General features: G+C 43.3%; 1 protein-coding gene across 9 annotated transcripts in view; it reads left to right on the top strand.

Annotated features, from left to right (window-relative positions):
• Positions 1–1,617: 1,617 nt before the first annotated feature.
• The window catches only part of CLIP1 (CAP-Gly domain containing linker protein 1), a 115,257-nt gene continuing 89,779 nt past the window's right edge, over positions 1,618–27,095 (top strand). For 5 of the 9 annotated variants that reach the window (XR_010592818.1, XR_006175007.2, XM_042852467.2 and 2 more), the window contains exon 1: positions 1,618–1,958. The gene's annotated coding sequence lies outside the window, so the exon portion shown is untranslated. Of the gene's footprint in view, positions 1,959–2,575; positions 4,505–27,095 lie in introns of those variants that run through there. The other 4 variants (XM_065568123.1, XM_065568122.1, XM_024101408.3 and 1 more) reach the window with 3 other exon arrangements.

Genomic DNA, 27,095 nt, shown 5'->3' with positions numbered 1-27,095 from the left:
ATAAAACAAAGAAATTTACACTGCTCTTTACAAAATAACATTTGGTGGGGGGCTGATTCTGCAGCCCTTTCTGTCACTCATGAGTAGAGCCCTGCAAATCTGCAGCTATCCACAGACCATTTCTGTGGATCAGATACAAATTTTGTATCCATGCAGGGCTCTAGTCATCTGTGTCAGTGGAAATACTTGTATGAAGAAGGATTACTCTCCTCACTAAGGTTTGCAGGATCAAACCCTTATGCCATAAGCACAGGCTCGATCTGTCAATGTATTTTTTAAATTAAACATGATGCACTAGTTAAAGCATTTTTGATAGAAAATCTTAATGTCCTTCCTCAACCAAAACTCACTGGGGGAGGGTGGGAGAAATCAAAGCTTGAGGACGGGCATCAGTATTTGGTTCAATAACATTTAACAATTAGAATAAAAGCTAGTACTTAACACTTAGGGATTGAAATTCTACCAGACATTGCTAAACTGATCAGTTTATTTTAAACCAGTCCCTGTTGCCCTCTTTCTCTTTGTGCTTTCACATGCTATGCTGCCAAAAGGCTGGGCTCATGCCAAGGCATGAGGCAAAAATTAAATACAAATCCCAATTAGGTTTCAGTCAGCAGCCAGCGCAACTCCTTTTTGTCTCCCTTTTGTTTGGACAGTATCTCTCATAAACCAAATGATCTCTGAGACTGCAAACTCAGATCTGCTTCAGGACTAACACAGCAGAGGCCTAGGACAACATTGTCTGGAAATCGCACACCACACAAGAGGTGGTAACATGGAAGTGAAACAGAGTCCTTTGTATCAGGCTTAAGAATTTATCTAAAACAGCTGGTGCTGCTAGCATTAACAGGCAAATAATTGGTTAAGGTTGGGAATAGGATAATGACAAGTCCTCATATGGTTTACTTTATAAATGTATTAGAAATTAAAAGATTTTGTGTTTCAGGGGCTGCGAATGGAAGATAAATTTGTGGGTATTAATACAAAAGGAAACTAAGATAAAAGCAGCACCCAGTGAAATGATTTGCCTGTTAAGATCTAGGCTTATTTGTATTGCCCTGTCTCATATCTTTTTCTCCCCTTCTATTCATACTTATGTGCCAGAACTGCTCATTACTAAAACGGTCAACAGTACGGTTAGCCACATTCCCTTCCTATTGTCTCTTCCCCCGCTTTGTGGGGACAAAGCCTTTTGTGAAGAGAAAGGCCCTGGCGTAGCACTTCTAGTTCTCTAAACTCTTGCTTTTTCTTATATCTGAACATTCCTTAGGGGAGCACCAGCCGTGCTGCTGTTGCCATGGTCCTTGGCAGCGCCAGAGCTGTCCGCTCTCCAGCGGGCTGTAACCCAGTCCGGCTGCGTGTGTCTTGTCAATTTCAAAGCCAGAGCTTTGGGAGGAACGTGAGAGACTGACACGTTGTGCCTGGGAATGACAATAAGCTTTCCCTTCACCAGTGAAGGGGGACGATCCAGGGATTTGAAGGGGTGGGGCATTCCTAGCAAGGTTTGACTCTAAAATTGTCCTTTCCGTGCTGGAAAACCTTCTCCCTCCTACTCTCCCCTCCTGTCACTCCTTCCATTGACAGGGACGGGTCTTAGCCCCCTCTAGCAGCAGGAAAGGGGCGGGGGAGTGAAGAGAAATTCCTTCACACACACACACCCCCCAGCTGGGCAAGGGCCTTCTGACATTTCCTGCACCCGGAGGAGGAGGCGAAGGACCCGCCGGCCTCCCCGTGTGTGAGCAAACAAAGGCGGAGAGGGAAGGAATGGGGGGCGGGGAGACAAAGGGAAGGGGGAAGGAAGAACAGGGGAGGGCCCCCTCTGCTGCAGTCTCCGCCTTGAAGTGCCTGAGGCCGGGCCGGGCGCAGACGTTGTCTGTCTACCCCGCCCCCTCCGAGCCGGAGAGGCGCCGCTGCCGCCGCAGAGGGGCCGGAGCAGCAGCGAGGAGGAGACACCAACGGTGAGGGGGGCCCGCTGGGGCCGAGCCCGCGGCGGAGCCGGGGCCGGCAGGAGCTGGGACCTGGGCTCGCCGGGCAGGGGTCTGGCTCGGGGCAGGGGGCAGCCGGAGCCGTCTCCGGCGCGCGGGCCTTGGCTGCCCTCCCTGCTGCGGCTTCCCGCCCCCCCGGCGGCTCCTCTGGGCTCGGCGCGCGCCCTGCCTGAGGGGGCGGCGGGGACCCGCCTCAGGCTGGGGGGAGCTGGAGCCCGCGGCCGGGGGGTTGTCCCTGCCCCGCCTAGGCGGGTGGCTGGGTGAGGAGTGAGGGGTGGGGGCGGTGCCCCGGGCTGCGGGGCGGCGGCCTGCTGATTTGCCCCCACCGCTCTGGCGTTGCCGGGGTGACAGCAGCCGGTTCCGCTGGTTCCAGCGAGCGGGCAGCGTGCCCCCCTGGCGCGTGCCATGGCTCCGCCGGACCCGCTGCCCCGCGGGGGGCAGCGGTGCGTTTCCGCAGCCCCGCTCGGGCCCAGAGCGCTGGCCCCACTCCGTGAACTGGGGGGGTGGGGTGGGGGTGGGGGGGGGAGGGGAGGCAGCACCGGGCGGCGAGCAGGAATCAACTGGTGTGTGGGGTGGGAGCGCGTCGGCCCGGGAGATCAGAGCCGGTCTAGTCCACGACGGGCAGTGTGACGGGATCTGTAAAGCCCATGCAGAGCCTAGGGGGGTTTCCACGGTGCCGTCGGAAAGGCCTGCGCCTAGGAAACGGTCAGAACTTTGTCTCGGGCTGGGAAGGAGCAGCACTGCCTTGAGCCTTTTGTGATTGGAATAGATGTTTTTTTCTGGGGTGTCTAGGTGCTATCACATGCCTCTCGTGATTATTTGCTCGATGCTGATGCGTGGTTTATTTATCAGTCATCTGATTTTCTTTTAAAAATGTACCCTGAGTTTCATGTTTTAAGCTTTGTTCCCTATGTCTCCATTATTTTTGAAAATTGCTGATCTGCAGATGAGACATCCACATGTGCCACCTCACCAACTAGGGAACTATTCCCAGAATCAATTACTGTGTTAGAATCAAAAATGGGTCTAGCAGCTTCTTAGTGGTTGTGGTGTTTTGAGGTGTGTGTTTTGTTTTGTTTTGTTTTTGGTCTCTTCCTAAACTAGACAAGGGGAGGAAGCATTGTCTAGTGGTTAAAGCATAGTACAGCGCCAGGAGAATTGAGTTCTTTTCCTTTCCTAACTCTGGGCAGGCCACACAAACTGTGCTGTGCCTTATCTTCCTACCCCCATTTTACAGCTAGGGGAACTAAGGGCAGTCACAAATTGCTCTGAGATCATTGGGTGGGAAGAGTTAAAGTGTGGTGTATGTGCTGTAAAAACAAGTATAGGAGATAATGTTTTAGAAAAAGTAAAACACAAAAAGAGAAGGATTGCAGGAGAGGAAATACAGGCAGAGGACCTTAATGGCTGGTGTTCTGTTGCGTACTTTAGTTAAAGAACTCATGAGTGGTATATGACCTTAACTTTTCTGTTGAAACTATCAGTGCCAGGGAGTAATTTCTATTTTGTTCCTAATACAACATTAAATGGAATTGCAAATGAAGTAAAATGGAGAGAAATTGAGCAACGTGGTTATTTTTCTTTAACAACAAGGTATCTTGGGCCTTGTCTATACCACAATGTTTTGTCGACAAAAGTCAGCTTTCGTCGACAAAGTGGAGGCATACACACAACAATGCTCCTCGCATCAATTTAACTCCCCTGCTATGCTGACAAAATAAAACCACCTTGCCAAGTGGCATAGAGCTCTTTGTGATGTAATTAGAGCGACGCAGTGTCAATGTAGACAGTGCACTTACTTATGTCACCCTAATTGGCCTCCAGGAGGTGTCCCACAATGCCCATCATGACTGCTCTGGTCAGCAGTTTGAACTCCACTGCCGTGCAGGTACACAGGTATGTGCCCTTCCCCAGTTTAAAGGCTCAGGAATTTTTGAAATGCCTCTTCCTGTTTGCTCAGTGTGGACTGTTCACACAGCATCTTCCCAGCTGGCCATGCTGGCTTTCCACAACAGACGCGTTCCCGCATGGAGTACACTGGAGCTGTTGGGTCTGTGGGGAGAGGAGGCAGTGCAGTCACAGCTTTGCTCAAGCTGTAGGAAGTTTTGATATCTACGAGCAGATTGCTTGTGGCATGCAGAAGGGACATGAAAGGGACATGCAACAGTGCTGTGCTAAGATCAAGGAGCTGAGGCAGGCCTACCAGAAGGCAAGAGATAGTAACAATGACTCTGGTGCAGCGCCAAAGACGTGCCGCTTCTGCGAAGAGCTGTGTGCCATTCATAGCAGTGACCCCACCAACAAGAGCCCCATGGATACTTCAGGGGGACTGGAGGCTGCGGCCAGCGGAGTCATCCATGAGGACAAAGTGGTGGATGAGGCAGTGGAGTTGGCTGTAGAACATGCAACAGGGTCTTCTGGTGGTGTGGCAAACCAGGACTTACTTTTGACTCTAGAGGGGTATAGCCAATCCTATCAGCCCGGCTCCAATGCTCATGAAACAGGAGAGGCAAGCTCTGGTAAGCATGCATTTTGCTTTGATACTACACAGTGTTAGCAATTGAGATCTCACTTTATTATATGGTAAAGGAGGGATAAGGGATAGAAATTAACAACAGAGCCTATGCAGCTATGCAGTGGGGGCCTAGTGGAAAAGTTTGTTAATGTACACAGGGATGTCCTGGGAATCTTCCATAGAGATCGCTAGGAAACTTTTGTGTAGGTACTGTACAATCCTTTGCTGAAGGTTCCTTGGCAGAGTTACCTTGTTTCTCCCCCCACTTTAGGAAACTTTTCTGTGCTAACTGGCAATTATTTCTGCAGGGACCAAAGCAGCAAACAGGTGAGCAGCATACAGACCCGGTCTGAAGCTGCATGCATACAGGAAATGCACCCTTGCATCCTGAGTTACCCTCAGGAGTGAGATATCGGGTTCGATTACCTCAGCCTGTGGAAAAGGGTGCCAGTATTCAGAATACTCCCCCTCCACACATGTAATGACTCTCTTCATAAACCACCTAGACTCTTTGTCCCTTCTTGCCCATTCCCCCTTCCTGACCCCACCCTCCCCACAGAACTTACCATATTTGGGACTCTCGCTGAGCTGTGTGCTAGCAAAGGGACAGTGAGAGAGAGGTGTATGTGACTTTGTGATTCATGGCATTGAGTGCACTCTCGATACTGTCTCTGTCGTTGTTTCTTTGGCTTCTGCAGATGTGCCCTTGAGGACTAACTCCTACATACTGGCAGAGCACCTCTGTCAGATACAGGCGAACCAGAAGGAGAATATATTTAGAGAGGTGCTGCAGTCAACAGAAGCAGCATATAACAAAACAAGAGCATGGGGGGAGACACTTAATGAAAAACTCAGGCTGGATGTGCTGGAAAGGAGATATAGGCAGGAGCAGATGATAGATGGATAGGAGCGGATGATAATGCTACTGGAGGGACAGACAGCATCCCTTGTAATGCACACCTAGAGAGTGGTTTCATGATGAAAGCTGAAGTTACACACAGCTGTGAGAGCATGAACCTAGAGACTGCTCCTCATTGCCATGTCACCCGTTTGAAAAACAACACATTTTATCCTTTTTTTAAAGTCTAGTCTTTGAAACAAAATGGGTCTTTATTTGTGTCATGCACATGGTAATTGCTGCTAAAATTCAAGCACTGTGGCCATAGGCAGGAACATTTGCTCACTACAATGAAAGCTCAGGAAGCAAGCATTACTGGGGTTATTTTAGGTGGTAAGTAAACATTGCCTGACCAGATGCATCACATAAAGACACATTACTGGTGCTTGTTGTCAAAATGCTCCTTCAGAGCCTGCCCGATTCTGATAGCCCCACCCCCACCTCCTGCGCTGAGCTGCTTCAATTGGCCTCGTATCTAGCTGCTCAAAATTAGTAGCCAGATGATCCACCTCAGCGCTCCACCCATGTGGAAACATTTCCTTTTTTGCTTCACAGATGTTATGCAGAGCACAGCAGGCTGCTGTGACCATCGGAATATTTTCCTCACTGAGGTCTAACCTGCCAAAAAGGCAGCGCCAGCAACCTTTTAATCTGCCAAAGGCACATTCAGTGGTCATTTGGCACCTGCTGAGCCTGTTATTGAAGTGCTCCTTGCTGCTGTCTAGGTTCCCGGTGTAAGGATTCATGAGCAACAGGAGCAAGGGATTGGCGGGGTCTCCCATGATCACTATGGGCATTTATACATCCCCCATTGGAATGTGCTGGTCTGGAAAGAAAGTCCCAGCGTGCCGCTTTCTGTACCGTCCAGTATTCCAATAGCATCCATGCGTCATGAACTTTCTCTGACCAACTGGCATTGATGTCAGTAAAATGGCCCCAGTGATCTACCAGCACCTTCCAAGAGCATGGAGAAGTAGCCCTTTCGGTTGATGTACTCTGTTGCAAGATGGTCTGGGGCCAAAATTGGGATACGGATATGCATGCCATCTATCATCCTGCTGCAGCTAGGGAATCCCATTGCCGCAAAGTCATCAATTATTTTCTGCACATTACCCAGCGTCACAGTCCTTCATAGGAATATGTGATGAATGGCCTTGCACACTTGTGTCACTGCAACCCCCACAGTGAACTTTCCAACTCCAAACTGATTCGCGACTGACCAGTAGCAGTCTGGATTTGCCAGCTTCCACACAGCGGTCTCCACTCACTCTGAAGGCAGCTCTCATTCTGCATCACAAGGCAGGGGCAAGCTCTGCACACAGTTCCAGGAAGGTAGCTTTGCGCGTCTGAAAGTTCTGCAGCCACTGCTTGTCATCCCATACGCCCATCACGATGCGATCCCACCACTCAGTGCTTGTTTCCTGACCCCAGTACCGAGGGTCCACTGTGACAAGCTGTTCCATGAATGCCAGCACCAGTCCTGAATTATTTGTTTCCATGGCAGACAGCAGGGCAGGCATCACCGAGTCATTCTCTGTTTTGCAGCTCATGAAATACTGCAGGACCATCTGCGTTGTGCTCATAACGCTCATCAGCAGAAAAGTCAGCAGCTCAGGATCCATGCTGTCAAGCAGAGATGGCGGGCACACAGTTTACAGAGGTGGTTAAAAAATGGCACAAAAAGTCGAAAGCCCGTGGAATGATGGAATGGAAAGAATTGCATCATGGGATGGTGAGCATGCCGCCATGATGCACTATGATCCATTCCCAGATCTCCCAGCGGCAGAGAGTGGTGAGTTGCACAGTGGGATACCCACAATGCAGCACTCTGTCGATGCAAGAGCTCCGACTGTGGATGCGCTCTTCAGACACAAGGAACGTTGTATAGATGTGCACAGCCAATGTAATTAAAGCAATATATGGTCATTGACATAACTTAAGTCAACTTAACTCTGTTGTGTAGACAGGGCTTTAGTCTTTGCCATGTGTAAGTGTTTAGTTACTGGCAAGTCTGTGGTTCTTTGCATACTTAAAATACATGATAGTCATAAAGTGCTAGTGGAAACAACAGTGTGATTGGGTTATTAGTCCTTCTGTAGTTTAAAATATCAGCATTACAATCTATCTTTGTTTCACTTAATACGTAATAAAGGATTTATTGTATTGTTGGGGCTGCATTAAACTTTAGTGTGTGTGATGTATTTCCCCCTCTAATATAGAGTTGTGGGTATAAACTCTTTTTGAATTGTAGATCACCACTAGGGTCAGCCTTGTTGATTGTTGTATGGTTGTATTGAGTGTGTGTGTTTGTCCCTTTCATAGAGTCCTTTATAATTAGAAACTTTTCTGTTCCTGGAGGTGTACTATGTTTGTCTTAGACTGGGTCAATGAAGTGAGGTAGGGCATAGTTCAGGAAAAGTGCTAAGTTCTCTAGTTTTTTAGATGATCCGGTCTTTGGAACTGGAGGCTAAATCCATTTAAACTGAATCAATATAAAATACTGCATTTCATATTAACAAAGACTAGTTTAAAGTAGTGTCACTGATACATCCCCGTTTCTGTAGCACTCATGTATGGTATTTCGTTTAGCTGAATGTGGCCAATGCCAATTAACGGTTTTAAAAATTATTGTAGCTGCAACCTTTTTTGTTAAATTTTGCATGACATTCCTGCATAATAATAGAAATTAGAGAAAGAGAAGCTCTCTTAGGTCCGATCTAGTCTATCACCTTCTCACCCAAGTGCAGGATTGTTCTCTACGCTATGCTCAACCAGATTGATTTGGGCCTTGGTCCTGCAAATGTGCACAACCGTAAGCTCATACATGTAAGTAGTGCCATTGATGTCAATAGGATTACTCATGTATGTAAAGTTAAGCATGTCTTTGTTGGATCGGCTACTTAAAATGGGGCTTTCAGCTCTTCTTTCAGGAGATCATTCCATTGACCTCAATCTCTCTCTTAAATTTTTCCTGATATTTAGCCTAAATGTTCCCTTGCTTAAAAAGATGCTGCCCACTTAAAAATCACGTATTAAAAACAACTTTCTTTATTCATGTTACCAACAACTGTCTATTAAAGATTAAATAATTTATTGATTAAATTTACTTGTCACTGGTTATGCTGTTTCTTTACTTCTTGCATTTCAGCTTGAAAAGTCAAGTAACTTTCAATTGTAGGCTTTGGTTCATAGTGTTGCCAACTTTTGTGATTTTGTTTGTTTGTTTTTTATTTTTTTTTATCATGTCTTGTCTTGTGATATTTGGTGCTTTTCTTAAAGCCCCACCTCCTGGAATGAGGTGATTACTTGTGAATCTGTTTTCTTTTTTTAAGAAAAGTATACTTTTAGCCCTTATGATTGTGGAGAAAAGCTTGAAAACATGAATCCTAAAGGCTCAATGACAAGAAGGCAAATAATAATTTTTTATTTTTAAAAATCATAGGATTTTTAAGTCCATCACATTTTGGGGAATAGAATCATGATTTTTGAACACACAGAGTCCTCAGTATTGTGTTCTTAGTGCTATGATGTTTTGGGTTTCAAATACTACAAAGGAATGTGCTTGTTTAAATAAAAAATATAAAAGAAAACCATTTTTAACGTATGGAAACGCTTGTACTAATCTTATCTTAACTTGCTTGCTTATGTTTTAAAAGGCGGAGACCTTGAGTACTTATATATGTGGAAAAAACTACAGACTGCCTTCTTTATACTACCATGTTATATCACATGGTAAAATAAACATCTTTTTTCCTAGTGCAGATGCAACTTTAGGTGAAAGAGTGACTAGCACCACTTCCTGGGAGGCTTGGGGATCGCCTATCCAAGTTCTGACCTGTCCCAAGTCTACTTAGCATATGATTAATGTTGATGCATGTCAACACCCAGGGCGGCTTGACTTTTCTTCCTTGTAGTTTAATGTCCTTTTCTTTGTTTCCTTAGTTATGTCAAGGTTTTTCTTGGGATTAATTGAGAATACTTCACCTTAGATCTTTGTCAAGAAAAACTCACGTAATCTGTTTCCCCAGTATAATTTTTCAAATTCTCCTTTCTTCATCTGTCTAAAAGATTCAGGTCAAATGTTAACTCGGTACCTTAAATGCAAGCTTTTGGATGTATGAATGAATGCAGTGCTTTTCAAACTGGGGTACGTGAGCTTTTGTCAGGCGGTATGTGAGAAAAATCCTGTAATGGGGGACAATGCACTCTATTTAGTAAGACTTGGCAATCAAGCAGAGGTATATTATGACCCTATCTCAGATGGAGGAACGCATAGACTACATTATTTGGACAAGGACATGCAGCCTAATAGTTTGAAAACCACTAAATTAATGCAAGCTTTGTTTAGGCTTTTGACATTCCTTTAGGGTCTCTTTGGATTGCTGACATGTAGAAAAGGGATCCTCATTGGTTATTTCATTGAGTGTGTTAACATGTCTAGAAATGCCTCTGTTGGATGCAGTTTTGTTGTTTTTATATTTTACATGTTTATAGTGCATTGGTGATGATCTCAGCTGCCCTGAGCTAGGTGCCAGTTCCTGGTGGATTAAGTGAGGCACCACTCCTCTCTTTTTGATCAACAGTATCAGAACCAGACCTGCAGGTCATGTAACTTCTGCCTTCTGAAGCAGATCTTGACTTGGGTGTCTTGGTGGTAAAGAGAGAGAGAGGTAAGGGAGGAAAATGGTGGAATGTGAGCATATCGCGTTTCTTCTCTCATCCTTCCCCCGCTGCCAACCTCGTGTCACGCCCCAATTAATAGCTTAAAATTATAATTAACTTTATTCCTTGCTCTGTACTCTGAGCAATTCCTCACGTGTTCTGGGCTCTTCTAAAATGACTGCTGGGGAATATTAAATTGGACACAGAAATTATAGATTTTAAGGACTCTAAGTGTTAGAAGATGGAAGGAAAAATTCTGTAGATAACCAGTTTTATTTAATAGTGATTGGGTGATAGGTGCCATTTGTGAAAACATGAAGAGTTATTTTAACTTTCACCTTCGTTTGTAACACACAGAACTTCTCAGCAGCCAGAAAATATTCTAATAAAATCTAATATTGACTATGGAGAGGGCTAGTAATTCTTAAATAGATTGATCTACAGTCTCCTTTCTGGCTGCTGAGAAGTTCTGTGTGTTACAAACGAAGGTGAAAGTTAATATTTCTCAATTAAAGTCCCCAAAAGCCTTTCAAGGCATGTGGTTCTCCCACAGCACTTGTCACAGTTACTGGACTAAATGCATCTCTGACTCCTTCTAGTCTTAGACCATCACCTCTCTTGGTGATCACATGATTCTCACACTGGACCTTTGGACGCTGTCTCCTGTGTATCCGTCGTGATCACCTGTATAGGTCTAATCTATGTTCAGCACCTGCAAGTCTGTTCCCTCCTGGGGCAATGACCGGTAACTTAGTGACCAAACAGCATCCTTAAAGCAATGTATTTCTTTATTTTAAATAAAAGAATTTGGGCGTGTACACACTATCACCTATGTCGGTATGAATAAGCCACCCCCCTGAATGACGTCGTCGTTATGGACAGCACTTCTCCCACCTTGTGGAGGTGGCTTTATTTTGCCGATGGGAGAGCTCTCTCCTGTTGGCATAGAGCATCTTCACCAGACACGCTACAGCTGCACAAGAATGCAGCTCTGCCACTGTAGCACTCCTAGTGTAGACTAGCCCTTTAAGCAAAAGCAGGTCTCCCTCTGGTGTCTGGCTGGCATAATCCATTCCCTTACCTCACAAAACACTTATCCCCTTGCTCCAGAGAGAGCATCCCCTTCCTCAGGCTCTTCAGTCCTTCTGATCTCCAGGTTCCTAGCCTGGCAAAACAAACCGTGCATCTTAATTGAAGACAGGATAGGTAAGACCCTCCATGCTAGTAATGTCCTCCATTGTCCTGTACTTCTCCCCCCTAATCCCCCCCCCCCCCCCCAAGTGTTGTTTGGAGATTGCTTATCTTGGATCACTTCTGCTGCTTCCCTGCATGTTTTTCCAATAGCCTCCATTGAGTTCAAGCATTAGAGGTATGTGATAAACATTCCATTCTCCCATTGTAAGTTATAGCTATATCAATCACTAGGTTCCATATCAGTATTCCTAGATTGTCAAGCAGCTGTGATGTAATAATCACAGAAAGGTGAGAGCTAGAAAGGGATTGCTGATTTTTAATGGACAATTCTGAGTGGCGTGAATTGTTCTAACTGCTCCCTCCACCCCCAGAACCATCTAAGTAAGTATGAAAATGAATGTTTACTCTGGAAAGTGGCCTCCTTGCTTCAGCTACTTCACTTACAATTACATCAGTTAGAAGCCTGGGGTGCTGGATGTCCTTGTTTATATGCATTCAATTTTTGAGAAAAACGGGATGGTGGTATTATGACCAGATCCCACCTTCTGTGCCTTAACTACTTTCACTCCCACACTTCCATCAGAACTGCACATTTTTAACAATTTAGACCCTGCACTCAAACTGATGCATACTAAAATTTCAGTCTCCATCCCAAACTACATTTATTTAGCATGGGGTATGTATATATTTCAGTGTCAGGAAATACCTACAATGGTTTGTATCTGCACTGTTTGTATCTACACACACTTTTAAAGGTAGGGCTCCAGAAAATCCTTGTCTTTTAGGGGATCTGTACAATCAAAACTTCCACACTGTTCACCTTTCCCATGAGGGTTAAGAGATTTCAGGATGCATCTAACTACAGGTAGAAGTTGGTTGTTTTGTAAGGTAATGGGACCAAAGATATTCCAGTGACCAATCATATCCCTTCCTTTTGTTCTCTTGTCAGCATTCTGCTCATTAAATTAATATTTTTCCCAGCAGGACTTAATCTCCTTATGTTGAAAGGAAATTGTTTTAGCAACTCCACCTAGTTACAGGTGGGAGGAGGAAGCCTTTTCATCACGCAGTACCTAGATGCAAGGCTGTTGAGATTCCTCCTTTGGTTCCCCTTGAAAAATTCAGAAGGAAAAAGTAGATGTTAAGGAGCAGCTAATTAAAAGGGGTAAGACCAGTGAAAAGTTCTTCTCCTTCCCAATCCTAGAGCCTCAGTCAGGACAGACTGATGTATGCTTAAGACAAGGGACTCTCTAATCTTTCAATAAATTACAGCAGCTGTAGATTTTATAATGTATGTATGACTTTAAATTACAGAATATATACTAACAACTTGAACCAGGGTATTACACCTTAACACTGTACATTCTGCAAATTTAGGCTTTTTATCAGCTATTTCCCTCTGTTAATTAAAGGTGGGAAAATCTAGCAACTGTGTTTTGAAATGGCAACATAACTTTACAAAGAATTACTCATAATGCCCTGACCCAAAAGTCCATAACAGTTCAAAATGGCCTCTTATTTATCTTTCTAATAGTTGACTATTGAAAGTGAAGTGCATAATTCTTCATGGTTCTCTGGTGCATTCCATCCAGGGATCTCAGAGCACATCAGGAATCTGAATTAATTAAGCAGGTAGATAAGTAACCATCCCTATTTTACAGATGGGTAAACTGAAGTACAGAGGTGAGGTGACAGTCCTGTAGGAGGTATGTGGCAGAGCCAGGAATAGAACTCAGATCTTTACATAGAATTTAAGCCTTTCTGGGATGCTGGGATAGATAATTAATGTCTGAAAAGTGATCCGAGACCTTGGGCCTTCTACTGCATCCTCCATCTAAAGCATCTCCTGGCGCCTTTACTGTGCCTTAGCCTATACTTCCTCCTTGCAAGCTCTACTTCCTTCCACCAAAAAACCCCCCAAACAAATTCTTGTTGTTTACCCAGTTTTAAATGAGATGATGTACTATGCAGGGTGAAGAGAAAAGAATACAAAAAATGGGTACAGGACGATCAAGAGGTCTCATTAATATGTTTCAAGTTTACAAACTCAATGAGCAGTAAAGAAAAGCGCTAAAGATGAAATATATAGAGACAATATGCATAATTTGTAAAATTTTGTTAATATTAGATGTGACTGCGAGGTGTAGAATCTATTAAACTATCTTAGATACGAAAATCTATGTAGATTGTTAGTTAATAAGTAACATACTGTGTTTGTTCACGACTTTGGAGCTGGTTAGACCAAGATTGCGGTGCTTTTATATTAGTTCCCAGGAAGATGGGTTTTATTTAATCCCTTTATTTAAATCCCTGACGACTGCGTAATATTGACAAAGGACACAGTAAAACTGGAGAACAAATTGCAGCAATTGCAAACACATTCACACGATATCGGGTCGGAAGTGAACACATCGAAGACAAAGTGGATGCGGAATGAGCATTGTGAAGCAGGAATCATCACTCTAAATGGGAAAGTAATTGAGGAGGTTGACAAAGCAGCTGAACAGAGACTACTCATTCGAAGGGGAATGCAGTAGGAGGAGAAAGGCAGGGTAGGCAAGTTTCAACAAAAGAAAGACATCTCTAACAGATGATAAACTGCCCATGAAGAAAAGGAAAGAATTGTTTAACTTTACTGTTCTACCAGCAATGATATATGGACCGGAAAGCTGGTCAATGATAAAAGTGGAGGAAGAAAAATTTGCTGTCACCCAGATAGCAATGGAAAGGCGAACGTGTAAGATATCACTCCATGATCACATACCGAATGAGGAGATCAGAAGGCATACAGAGGTGACCGATGTAGTGCAGGCGATGTACGACACAAAGTGGAGATGGGTGGGTCCTGGCAGGACAATAGGTGGACAACCCGCATCAGTGACTCAATCCCCAGAGACCACAAGCGACGGCTGGGCAGACCAAAAAAGCGCTGGGCCGATCCCATGACAAAACTCTTTGGCCAGAAATGGCAAGAACATGCTTGCATCAAAACGGAATGGTGTGGCGTCGACTTGCGTTCGTGGAGGGATGGACAGGGACAAGCTGGACAAAGGTGAAATTTTATCTGTTTAAACAAGAGATTCTCAGCTCCTGGCTCTGGAGCTTCCAAAGGCATGCGGCGGCCTTGTCGACAGCACTCATCGTGTCCGTGAGTCTGATCAGCACTCTCTTCGTTCTCTGTTTCTGGTGAGACTGTAGAGGGAGTGTTTAAAAAATGGGACTACTATTGCTTTGACCTGTCCTTCGTGGTACCAAAGAGGAGAGGTGGGAGAGGAGGGAAGCAACATTACTTCCCCTTTCAGAATCCAGGAAGACTGTAACAGGTGAGGCAGAGAGAACCCCTTTCCTCTTAGTTCCTGAGAAGCAGGGAGATCTAAGACTCCCTCAGTTACAGAGAACCAACAAATATTCATGGTGCAATATCCTAATATGCTTTGTGATAATGTGGGATGAGTCGTGACAAAGCAACATGTTGTGACTGTTATGTGTATGTCTACAACTCTATTTGGTGAAGTGGCTCTTTAAGTTTGATTAACAGATCAAAACCAGTGGACATAACTTGAAGATTTTCTGGATCTCCTCTGGTAATCACGTAGATGTATAATAATACAATTTATAGCTTTAAACCTTGGTGAGCATAATCCTTGACTAGCATTATCAAGGTCACCCTAACTAGTTATATTATCTGTCAAGGTGTGCTGTGTAGGCAGAGAAATATCTTTTTTAAGGAGAAACTTCTTAACTTAATAGTGAGAATCTTTTGGTTTATATTTTTTAGACAATTTGAAATGCAATTTATCATGTTAGTCTGTGCATTTACTAAAAATCTTATGCAGTAAATGAGTTTCCTAATGGTCCTAATAGTTTCCAGTCTTCTGAAGGCAGGTCAGAAATGCAAAAGATTGAAACAAATTGCATTCAGTTTACTTTAAATAGACATAACTATTAAAATATCAGAGGTGCGCACATCCAGGAATATGTCCCTAAAGAAAGAATATAAAGAGTATATTTTATACAATATAGAATGAGTCATAATGCTAATCTGGCCTGAACCTTACAAAATTTCAAGAGAAAATCATGCTTTGTGGTTCAAACAGGATGGGTATCTAGATAAATATGCTCTACATGAAGACAGAATTCTTCTTTTCATGTTAGGGATAGTGTAGTTTTGGTTGGAATATGTTGAAGTGCAATTATAATTAGAAAAGTAGCTATGATAACTCCTAGAAAAGTGAAAATGGCAACAGCAGATCTTTCTTGTCTGAGAAAAGTGTTTCTGCTTAGTTTACTGATGAAATTAGGATTTTATTCCTTGAAGCCCTGCAAAGTCAACACAGTTATGGAAGAGTGAGCTGAACCCTATTCTACCTTGTTCATCGTCAATTGAATTGTTAAGCAAATTTCAAATGCAAAATATTTACTGTTGATGCATGGACCGCAAGGAGCACAATCATGTAGCAGGCTGAGTTTTTGGTGCTGGCAGTTACCAAAACATCTTGTAAGCTGAGCAAATGTGATCTGGTGTCAATAAGAAATAATAAACATAGAACTGTACAATGCAGATTTTTTTAGTTAACTTTTTATAACAGGACTGCTTTTTAAGAACACGTCTCAGGTTAAAAAAAATTAGGATGATTCATAGTACCAGCATTAAATGACATACACAGTATGTAGGGAGACAAAACAAGACTGATGTAACCTTCTAAACTTTGGCTACTCATTACTGTACTATCTTTACTTATCCTGTGTTGAATGCAAGTAGCCAAACATGGACTCCAAAATGCCAGCCTATATAATGTGGTCTGAAATTTTATTTATTTATTTTGATTTAAATAATAACTAAAGAAATCTGTCTAAAGTTCTGTGTCCTAATACATCATTAACAATACAATTAACATCTCAGCAGGATTAAAATGGTAACAATTGATCAATTTAGTTTAAAAATGACCCCTTCTACAAAGGCTGTTGCATCAGTGCAGGCTGTTGCATTTTGCTTTATTATTTGAGATGCTTACAGCTTTTTTCCTGGCTAGCATCCACCTTACACTTGTTACTGTTTCAGTAAAGGTTTGCAGCTAAAAATACAGATTGATTCTTGCACTCAGTCACATGTCAAGTTCAGCAAAGCATCTAATTGCCAAGTAGCTAATTATCTTTAGTGGGTGTGTGCATGGAGAGATCCTGTTGTGATTTCATAGTTCCAAAATGGTTGTATTTAAATAAGTGGGTAAGAACATAAAATGCATTGTGGATTACATAGGAACAATTCTGTAAAACTAATGTATGCAGACTTTCAAATTCATCTTTTGGTTTAATTATCATAATACTAGCACTGACTTTAACGCTTAGTGGGATATTGTATACTGAAATATTCTTTCATTGTAAATGTGTAGGCCAACATTTTCAAAAGGGTTTAGTGATTTTGTGTGTCAATTTTTGGGTTCTCAATTTGAGACACCTTAATATGAAGGGGAAGGGAGGCCAGGAGAGCTGGCTGTATTTTAAAGAAGCCTTATTGAGGGCGCAAGAACAAACCATCCTAATGTGCAGAAAGAATAGCAAATATGGCAGGCGACCAGCTTGGCTTAACCGAGAAATCTTCGGTGAGTTTAAACACAAAAAGGAAGCTTGCAAGAAGTGGAAACTTGGACAGATGACTAGGGAGGAGTATAAAAATATTGCTAGAGCATGCAGGGGTTTAATCAGGAAGACCAAAGCACAATTGGAGTTGCAGCTAGCAAGGTATGTGAAGGGTAACAAGAAGAATGTCAGGGAAAGTGTGGGACCCTTACTGAATGGAGGAGGCAACCTAGTGACAGATGATGTGGAAAAAGCTGAAGTACTCAATGCTTTTTTTTTGCCTTCACAGACAAGGTCAGCTCCCAGACTGCTGCACTGGACAGCACAGTATGGGGAGGAGGTGAGCAGCCCTCAGTGGTGAAAGAACAGATTGAGGACTATTTAAAAAAGCTCGACATGCACAAGTCCATGGGGCCGGAAGCAATGCATCCGAGGGTGCTGAGGGAGTTGGCTGATGTGATTGCAGAGCCATTGGCCATTATCTTTGAAAACTCATGGTGATCGGGGGAGGTCCCGGGCCAATTGGAAAAAGGCAAATATAGTGCCCATCTTTAAAAAAGGGAAGGAGGAGACTCCGGGGAACTAACACCAGTCAGCCTCACCTCAGTCCCTGGAAAAATCATGGAGCAGGTCCTCAAGGAATCCATTTTGAATTACTCGTATTATTAATTATGACGTTAGCAAAGCTTTTGATATGATCTCCCACAGTATTCTTGGCAGGAAGTTAAAAAAGTATGGATTGGATGAATGGATTATAAGGTGGATACAAAGCTGGGTAGATCGTCGGGCTCAAGGGGTAGTGAACAACGGCTCGATGTCTAGTTGGCAGCCGGTATCAAACGGAGTGCCCCAGGGGTTGGTCCTGGGGCCAGTTTTGTTCAACATTTTCATTAATGATCTGGATGATGGAATGGATTGCACCCTCAGCAAGTTCTCTGATGACACTAAGCTGCGGGGAGAGGTAGATACAGTGGAGGGTAGGGATAGGGTCCAGAGTGACCTAGACAAATTGGAGGATTGGGCCAAAAGAAATGTGATGAGGTTCAACAAGGACAAGTGCACAGTCCTGCACTTAGGAAGGAAGAATCCCATGCACTGCTACAGGCTGGGGACTGGCTGGCTAAGCGGCAGTCCTGCAGAAATGGACCTGGGGATTACAGTGGGACGAGAAGCTGGATATGAGTCAGCAGTGTGCCCTTGTTGCCAAGAAGGCTAATGGCATATTGAGCTGCATTAGTAGGAGCATTGCCAGCAGATCGAGGGAAGTGATTATTCCCTTCAATTCGGCATTGGTGAGGCCACATCTGGAATATTGCATCCAGTTTTGGGCCCCCTACTACAGAAAGCATGTGGACAAATTGGAGAGTGTCCAGTGGATTATAACGAAAATTATTAGGGGGCTGGGGCACATAATTTATGAGGAGAGGGTGAAGTAACTGGTCTTATTTAGTCTGCAGAAGAGAAGAGTGAGGGGGGATTTTATAGCAGCCTTCAACTACCTGGTGGGGGGGTTCCAAACAGAGCCGCCTGGGCGGGGGGGAGGGCAAGTGGGGCAATTTGCACTGGGCCCCGCAGGGGCCCCACGAGCCCTGGCCCGGCGGTGGTCCGGGTCTTCGGCGGCATTTCGGCGGTGGGGGGCCCTTCAGTGCTGCCGAAGACGCAGAGCGACTGAAGGGCCCCCCGCCGCCGAAGATCCAAAGTTATGATTCTTTCAAAAGTTTACAACTGAACTTTGACTTAATACAGCTTTGAAACTTTACTATGCAGAAGAAAAATGCTGCTTTTAAACTTCTTAATTTTAATGAAACCAGCACAGAAACAGTTTCTTACATTGTCACTTTTTTTTAAAACTTTCCCTTTATTATTTTTTTTAGTAGGTTATATTTAACACAGTACCTTGTCCTGTGTGCTTCTTATAAGCATAACAACTATACTGTACAGTATTTGTGTGGTGTTTTTTTTGTTTATTGTTTTGGTCTATGCTGCCTGATTGCGTACTTCCGGTTCTAAATGAGAAGTGTGGTTGACCAATCAGTTTGTAACTCTGGTGTTCCTAACTCTGAGGTTCTACTGTAATGTGCATGTGCCCTCTGAAATTTAAGTTACTTTTAAGGTGACTCAAGTGGAACGCTCAAAATTTGAGGGTCTTAATCACTATTCATGTATGAAAATGTAGGCCTCTACAAAATATGGTTAATCTCAAAGTAATCCTGCTAGATTCAACAGCATAAAAATGCTTGATGTTAATGGAAACTGAAATTTTAGAAAACATCAAGTTGTCTGTTACCTAATTTAGCACTGTGTGTCTAAAGAGAAATCACAAAGTCTTAAAGTGTTAATATAGTAGTATTTATTTTCTCAAACACTATTTTTTGCTGTCCTATACTATACATTACAAATCAAGTTGGTATTGACAAAGCAATGACTAACTCTGTTTCCTGTGGTGACTGGTATTGCAAACTCTGGGTTTCCTGGGACAGACAAAAAGTTAAATTGCACAAGAGAAGCTAAGATCAAATTAGCAGTGACACCAACTGAGTCCCAAGGAAAGCTGCTTTGTGTTAATTTAAAATGTGTAGCTGTATAATAAAGTGATATACTTAAATCTAATTAGCAGACATGTTATACTTACCATTATTCTGTGCTTCTCAATTGAAGAGTGCAGGCTCACTTTGTTGCTACATAGGATGAGGCCCATTGAAAGAAACCTCAGAGCAGGGGTATCATAGAATCATAGAATATCAGGGTTGGAAGGGACCTCAGGAGGTCATCTAGTCCAACCCACTGCTCAAAGCAGGACCAATCCCCAACTAAATCATCCCAGCTAGGGCTTTGTCAAGCCTGACCTTAAAAACCTCTAAGGAAGGAGATGCCACCACCTCCCTAGGTAACCCATTCCAGTGCTTCACCACCCTCCTAGTGAAAAACTTTTTCCTGATATAATCTAAACCTCCCCCACTGCAACTTGAGACCATTACTCCTTGTTCTGTCATCTGGTACCACTGAGAACAGTCTAGATCCATCCTCTTTGGAACCCCCTTTCAGGTAGTTGAAAGCAGCTATCAAATTCCCCCTCATTTTTCTCTTCTGCAGACTAAACAATCCCAGTTCCCTCAGCCTCTCCCCATAAGTCATGTGCTCCATCCCCCTAATAATTTTCATTGCCCTCCGCTGGACTCTCTCCAGTTTTTCCACATCCTTCTTGAATTGTGGGGCCCAAAACTGGACACAGTACTCCAGATGAGGCCTCACCAATGTCAAATAGAAGGGAATGATCATGTCCCTCGATCTGCTGGCAATGCCCCTACTTATACAGCCCAAAATGCCGTTAGCCTTCTTGGCAACAAGGGCACACTGTCGACTCATATCCAGCTTCTGGTCCACTGTAACCCCTAGGTCCTCTTCTGCAGAACTGCTACCTAGCCATTCGGTCCCTAGTCTATAGCAGTGCATGGGATTCTTCCGTCCTAAGTGCAGGACTCTGCACTTGTCCTTGTTGAACCTCATCAGGTTTCTTTTGGCCCAATCCTCTAATTTGTCTAGGTCCCTCTGTATCCTATCCCTACCCTCCAGCGTATCTACCACTCCTCCCAGTTTAGTGTCATCTGCAAACTTGCTGAGGGTGCAATCCACGCCAACCTTCAAATCATTAATGAAGATATTGAACAAAACCAACCCTTGGGGTACTCCGCTTGATACCGGCTGCCAACTAGACATGGACCCATTGATCACTAGCTGTTGAGCCCGACGATCTAGCCAGCTTTCTATCCACCTCATTTGATGGAAAGGGCCAGATTCCATGTTTAATTATGGCCTGTGGACTGGGACATAAATTTAGGACTACTTCTTCCTTCTTCAGTCCACAATGGATTCCCCCACTGATGTTAGTTAGAGGAAGGAGGAGAACCAAGCCTTTATGTAGTAACTACATGTTTATTCGGTCCCTTATCACATTCAGCATCACTCTGTGAGAAAATCAGCTCTCCTTCAGGCTTCTGCTACATGTGCTCCCGTTTCCTTCTCCAGCCTCATTTCTGTCTGCCTCTTCCACTATCTTTGAGAGTCTCTACTGTGCTTCCGTTTACATTTCCTTCCCAAAGGAGCTTCCAGTTCTCACCTCTCAGGGCATCATTCCCCCACCCTTTTCCTGATCCGTTAGGATGACCAGCAATGGAATTTAGGACATGGGTTGCTTTTTTTCTGTTTGTACAGCACCTAGCATAATGGGGCGGGACCCCAGTCCTGATTAGGGTCTTTGAGCACTACCATAATACAAAATTTTAATAACTGTTAATCTTGACGTTGGAGTGTCATCATTGGGTCTTGGAGCTGATACTCCAATGAATGGAAAGTGGAGCACTTTACACTCATGAGAGCTATTGTATCAGACTCTCTGCAAACTCAGGCAGACATCACTGTTGGTTTACATTTGGTTCACAATTTAAGGTTTTCTTCACAATCCTGAGGGCTAGAAATATTTGTTTTGCCTTTTTATGAGAACTGAAATTCAGCATATATCATGTGGGCCACATCAATATGTCATGCAAGCTGGATCTGGTTTGCGGGACATATATTTGACACCCTTGCCATAAGTCCTTTGGACCTCTCATGTCCTTTAATGTTGTGTTCTCTAATGCCTGTGTGAATCTCAGGTATATTTGATAAGAGTGTACAGGACGTTGTAATTTTATGTTAATCACATCTTGGTGTCTTGTGTGTGTATTCTAGACCATCTCCTTTAAGCGCAGTTCATCTGTACTGGTGCATGTGGTAATTCCCATCAATAACAGCACAAATGGAAGGTGTGTGTTGACTAGAAGTCACTGTTTGAGTGCAGTTATGTAAGACCATAGGAATGGCCATACTGGGTCAGACCAATGGTCCGTCTAGCCCAGTGTCCTGTCGTCCAACAGTTGCCAGTGCCAGATGCTTCAGAGGGAATGAACAGAGCAGGGTAGTTATTGATTGATCCATCCCATCATCCAATCCTAGCTTCTGACAGTCAGAGGGACATCTGGAGCTTGGGATTGCATCCCTGACCATCTTGACTAATATCCATTGCAGTTTCAATGGGATACATGGCTTCATAAAGATTTAGGATTGGTATATATTTGACTGTCTCCCTCTGAGCATTCTCCCACCTTCTTGTATGATCTTTGGGAAACCTGCAGTTGAGTTACTATGCATTGCCAATAGAGATTTGTTTGCACAGAAGCAGAGAGAAATAAAGGAAAGTGTCCAAATCAAGGAAACTAGCTATTATATCATGTTAGCTATCACAAGAGGAGATGGTATAAAAATAGGGAATTGTCTAGGTCCTAACAGGAAATATTATTATGCAGAACAGCTTAAAGTCAATTTGTGCAAAGCAAAACAAAAAAATATTTCCATGTTCCCCCAACTCTGCTAGGAGATATTAGTGTGAAAAGGAAGGTGCTGGGCTCTTTCTAAATGTAGAATCTGCACTTTAGCTGTGAAGATAACACATTTTAGTAAATTGCTGTTTGTTAAATTTTTGTGTGTCGTTTGTTGCATTAAGCTATAATTTCGGTAAAGTTACATTATGTGGACTTAAGTATACAGGTGATTGTGTTACCTTTGACTTGGTTGGAGGCTTGTATATTGAAGAAAACAAATGACACAGCAGATATATAACCCCTGACTGCAGAGAATGAGATTAAAATATGAATGAGCACCCTGAGACAAGAAATACAATATTAGAATGTTCTCGCTTCTTGTCTTCTGAATGTTTGCCAAACTTTATTTGAAAATCAACCTTGGGAGCTGCCTGTGCAAAAACAAAATGCAACCTCTTAGGATATTTTATATAAGTTGCTAGAATAAGATTTTTAGTCCTTTCTTGGCAGAAAATAGATGACTGCTACAAAGTGTAGAAATGTAATGAAATTAGTTCTTGCTAGGAGTAAGTATGGTTGCTGGAAGCTTAGCCCCTGTCAGTTTGCAAGGAAGCAAGAGCTCAGTAACCAGTAGGAAGCAAAGGAGGTTTATGCTTCTGTCAGTCCTTCTGTCTTCTTCCTGCTGTTTCGGTGCACCCTGCTCTGGCAGAGAGAGAAGGAAGTGTAGGATTAGATGATACCAAAGGATACCCTCTCTTCCAAGGTAGCAAAGTGAGAGTACATCTTCTCTTTTGTATTTTTAAATTCCCCTGCATTTCAAATCTAGCTACAATTTGTTTTATTATATTTCCTTAATAGGTTGTCCACAATTGCAGTTTCCTGCACAGTGAACACTGTAGAAAAACAACACAGATATTTACAGAAGTTAAGTAGCCCTCTAGGAACTCTTCCCCTCAAACAAAAAACAAAACACCAACCAACCAACCCCTAGTATGAAGAATACTGCAGAGCAGCTGTGGTTTGTTGCATTAACATATCCTAATTTTAATCTATAATATAATCAACACAAAAATAGTAGTAAGTATCCTCTGCAAATGAACATGTACCTGGATTTTTATAGCTGTATAGTGGAGCCACAGAATGTATTCTTGCTAATATCTGCTTAATTTTATTAGGAAGGAGTAAAGTAATTCTCCCTGTAACCTACATGTCAAATGGTAGCAATGATCTGTCTTTAAAGGCTCAACAATAAATTGTTGCTTTTCAGGACAATTTGACTCACACTAGAGCTGTGGCTCCGCATGTTAAGCAACATCACTCCTCCACATATCCATTTATTTCAGATTTCAACCAGCACTATTATAGTAAGACTGCAACAGACTGGCAAATGCTGCTCTTAATTGGAGAAGACCAGCTGATAGAGTAACCCACAAAGCTAGCATGGCCCTTCATGTAGTTCCAAGAGGAGTTCTAACAGACATTCTGGCAACCGGGCTGTTTACTTGTGACCTCACAGCCAGCGAGGTCACAATACAAAGAGCAGGGGGAAATGCACACATTCTTAACTTACGTGTTGATACTGTCTGCATCCTAAGAGCCCAAGTTCAGGGAATTTCTGCTTGCAGAAGTTGATGCTGTCGCAAGCAGTACAAGGATCTATACCCTTGGATCCTGTTCTAGGGATTAGTGTTGTGACGCATGGGTCCTGGAAAGACACATCTCAGCTCTTTGCAGGTGAGAAGAGGTGGATCAGATTTTCATCTTTTAAAAATATATTTGTAATTTTGTATGTATGTATCTTTGGTTAGTGTCTTGCACTTGTTTTTTGTTTAAAAAAATCCCTCACAACCACTCAGACCTGTTGTATCTCTAAACCTTAATATAATTATTACAACTTCAGATTTCAAGTAATGTTCCTAAATGTGATACCCACAAGAAATTGGATAACTAATTATAGAAAGACTGATGGTCAGTCATTTATAGTTGATGTATATTGAAGGGGAAATACATATTTAAAATGTAAAGTACATGGTTTGACTGCATCCCTTTTCCCTAACCCTTTATATGTTGCTTGCTCTCTTAGGCCATGATCTTGCAATCAGATATGCTAGTATGGACTTCTGTACCTCTGGAGAGCCCCAATGACTTCAAGGAACTTTTGCACAGGTGCATGGGTCCTTGCTAGTGGGTTGGATTCCTGGATTGGAGCCATAGATTGCAGCCTCCTTGGGGCAGGGATTATGTCTTCATGCATGTCTGGGCATTGCTGCAATACAATAAAATATAGCAGCTATTTTCCACTACAGAATTTCTCTACAGAACCACTGCACGCAAAACACTAAAAACACAAATATAATGACCATTAAAGAAAAAACTGTTTTTGAAAATTCCAAATAATGTGTGTTAAATATACTATTTATTAAATACATCAATTTTCAAGAAAGCCAGTTAATGAAATTGAACTGTTTCATACAATAAGAATCTATTGCCTTCCCGTGGGTTAGTATTTCCCTACTAACAATCAAACTCTGACAAAGGGTAGATCTAGTTAGCCAAACAGGGAAAGACCCCAGAATTCTGAAAATATCCTGCCTTAGGCTGTATTTATGGAATACATATTTTGTCAACGAATATTGATAAACTACAAGTGGAAAGTTTTCATGGTTTAAGGACTATAACCACAAAGATAGTTATGACATATGTTGTGTTTTTGTCAGCATTAGTAGTCTTAATACTAAGAAATCAAAAGACAAGTTTGCTGTTTCAAACGTTCTGTTCCAGCTGCTGGCTCAATTACTTCTGATGTCGTACAGCATGTTGAATAAAACTACTACACAGTAACTAAACTAAGCGGCTCCACATTGCCTATTTTGGGGAGCTTCCTTTTGGACAAAGCGGGCAGTTCAGTCTTCGTACATGTCGTTTCTGTGACCCATGTACTGGGACTAAATAAGGTGTTAGTTGCAGGGCCTAAGCAATAGGGAATCCAGATCCAGAGGCTTTACAGACTATGCTATCCTCCTCTCGGCTCCCCCCGGAGAGAACTTACTGCTTCCCCATAGAGGTAGTAGACCCAGGCCATTGCTGCTGGAGAGAGGTCCTGCCTAACTCAAGGTATTAATTTAGACATACTTCCTCCAGAGCACTAGTATTGCTTTTATTTTGGTAACTGAAATGGCACCCCACCTTCTGGGATTAGAAGGAGCAATTTTGATATTTAAATTCTGATCCAGACATCATCATCATACCGGATGCAGAGCTTGCCAAGCCAATCTGTGGCAGTTTCATCAGCGAAGTGCAGAGCCCTCAGATCACCATCAAATCTGGACAGAGGGCAGTCATCAGTGACGTGCGACTTTCTCTTTGGCCACAGCCACATATGGGATCCTCTCGTTGGCCCCGGGTATGAAGGCTGGCTCCACGTTGACCTTGGCCCATTCAGAAATCTAGTCAGAAAGGCCCATGTCAAATCAAATCCAGGTATACGTGTGGCCTGGTCATTTATAAGAGACCAGTTTCTGACATCAGCTGCCATTCTTTGATGTTGCAATCATGCTGACGTTGCAAAGAAGCCTGGGCAAGTCAAACGGGCCCACAATGGGTGCCTCGGCGACAAGGGTGCTCTTGGGTGGTCGAAGAGGACTGTGCATGGTGATAGGCTCGGGTTTGTCCTGATCTTCTCAACCATTCTGGGGTAGCATCCTCACAATGGATATGTGGCGGAGTGATGTTGCTTAACATGCGGAGCCACAGCTCTAGTGTGAGTCGAATTGTCCCAGTTACAATGCACATGGCTGAATATAGTTGTGTGTCAACCAACTTGATGCGCGACGAAGGGAGCCAGACTGGAGCACAGTATTCTGCATCAGAGAAACCGAGGCTAAACTGGCTGATGGTGGAGAGCAAATGCTCAAACTTTCCAAAGTGTGAAGTGCCAGCCAGTTTGCTTAGAAGGTTGTCATGTGGCCTGTCCTTAGCCACAGTTTTCCTCACGTGGTTAAGATATCTGAGAGATTTATCAGGGTTATTCGAAGAGACTGGGTGGGATTAATGTTTCAAGCGAGGTCCATTGAGAAAGATATTCAGTTTTTGGGCTTCTTCGGCATTGTAAGGATGGAACACACTCAAAACTGTCTTGGTCACACTTGATTATAAATGCCACCGACTACAATGTTTGGCCATCTTAATCAAGCCAGGAATTAGGGCATCTTCAAGTTCTGGGACTGACTGTGCTTGGACATCTAAGCAAATGTCATCTGCATATGTAAACTTGTGGGACTGGGTAAGCAAGCTGAAGGTCACTTGTGTATAGGTTGAAAAATGTCAGTGCCAGCACAGAGCCTTGGGGTAGACTGTTGGTTTGTCTTTTCCACACAGTAGTTCTGTCTCCCACGTGCACTCAGAAATGTCTATTGTGGAGGAGAGGGTCAACAACGTTGATTACCCATGCAGGGAGTGCTCCTGACAATTTGACTAGACTGTGTCACATGCTGTGTGCTAGACTGTGTCACATGCTGCTGTCAGGTGCAGAAATACGGTTCCCATCTTTGGGTTTTTCTGGAAAACTTTTTCAATGAATGTTGTCAAAGCTAGCACTTGATCATGTGCCGACCTCTCTGAAAGCCGCCTTGCTCGATGCTGCGTATTGATTCTGCTTCTGGGGAGATGTACTGAAGAATGAGACACTCTAACACCTTGAATGGTATGGACAATAGAGATATTGGTTGATACTGACATAATGTTGCAAGCTCTTTCCCTGGTTTCAGGAGAGCAATGACTTTTGACATTCACCATGCCTTCAGAAGTCACTTTTCATTGACCACTGGCATAAAGAACTGCACCAGCCACTGATGGACACGAGTCCCGAGGTGCTTCAAGAACTCTGGTGATATGTTGTCACAGCA

Source organism: Chrysemys picta, chromosome 15 (assembly GCF_011386835.1).
Source record: "Chrysemys picta bellii isolate R12L10 chromosome 15, ASM1138683v2, whole genome shotgun sequence".
Classification (NCBI taxonomy): Eukaryota; Metazoa; Chordata; order Testudines; family Emydidae; genus Chrysemys; species Chrysemys picta.
Note: the sequence above shows the minus strand (reverse complement) of the source record. Positions and strands in the feature narration are given on the sequence as shown.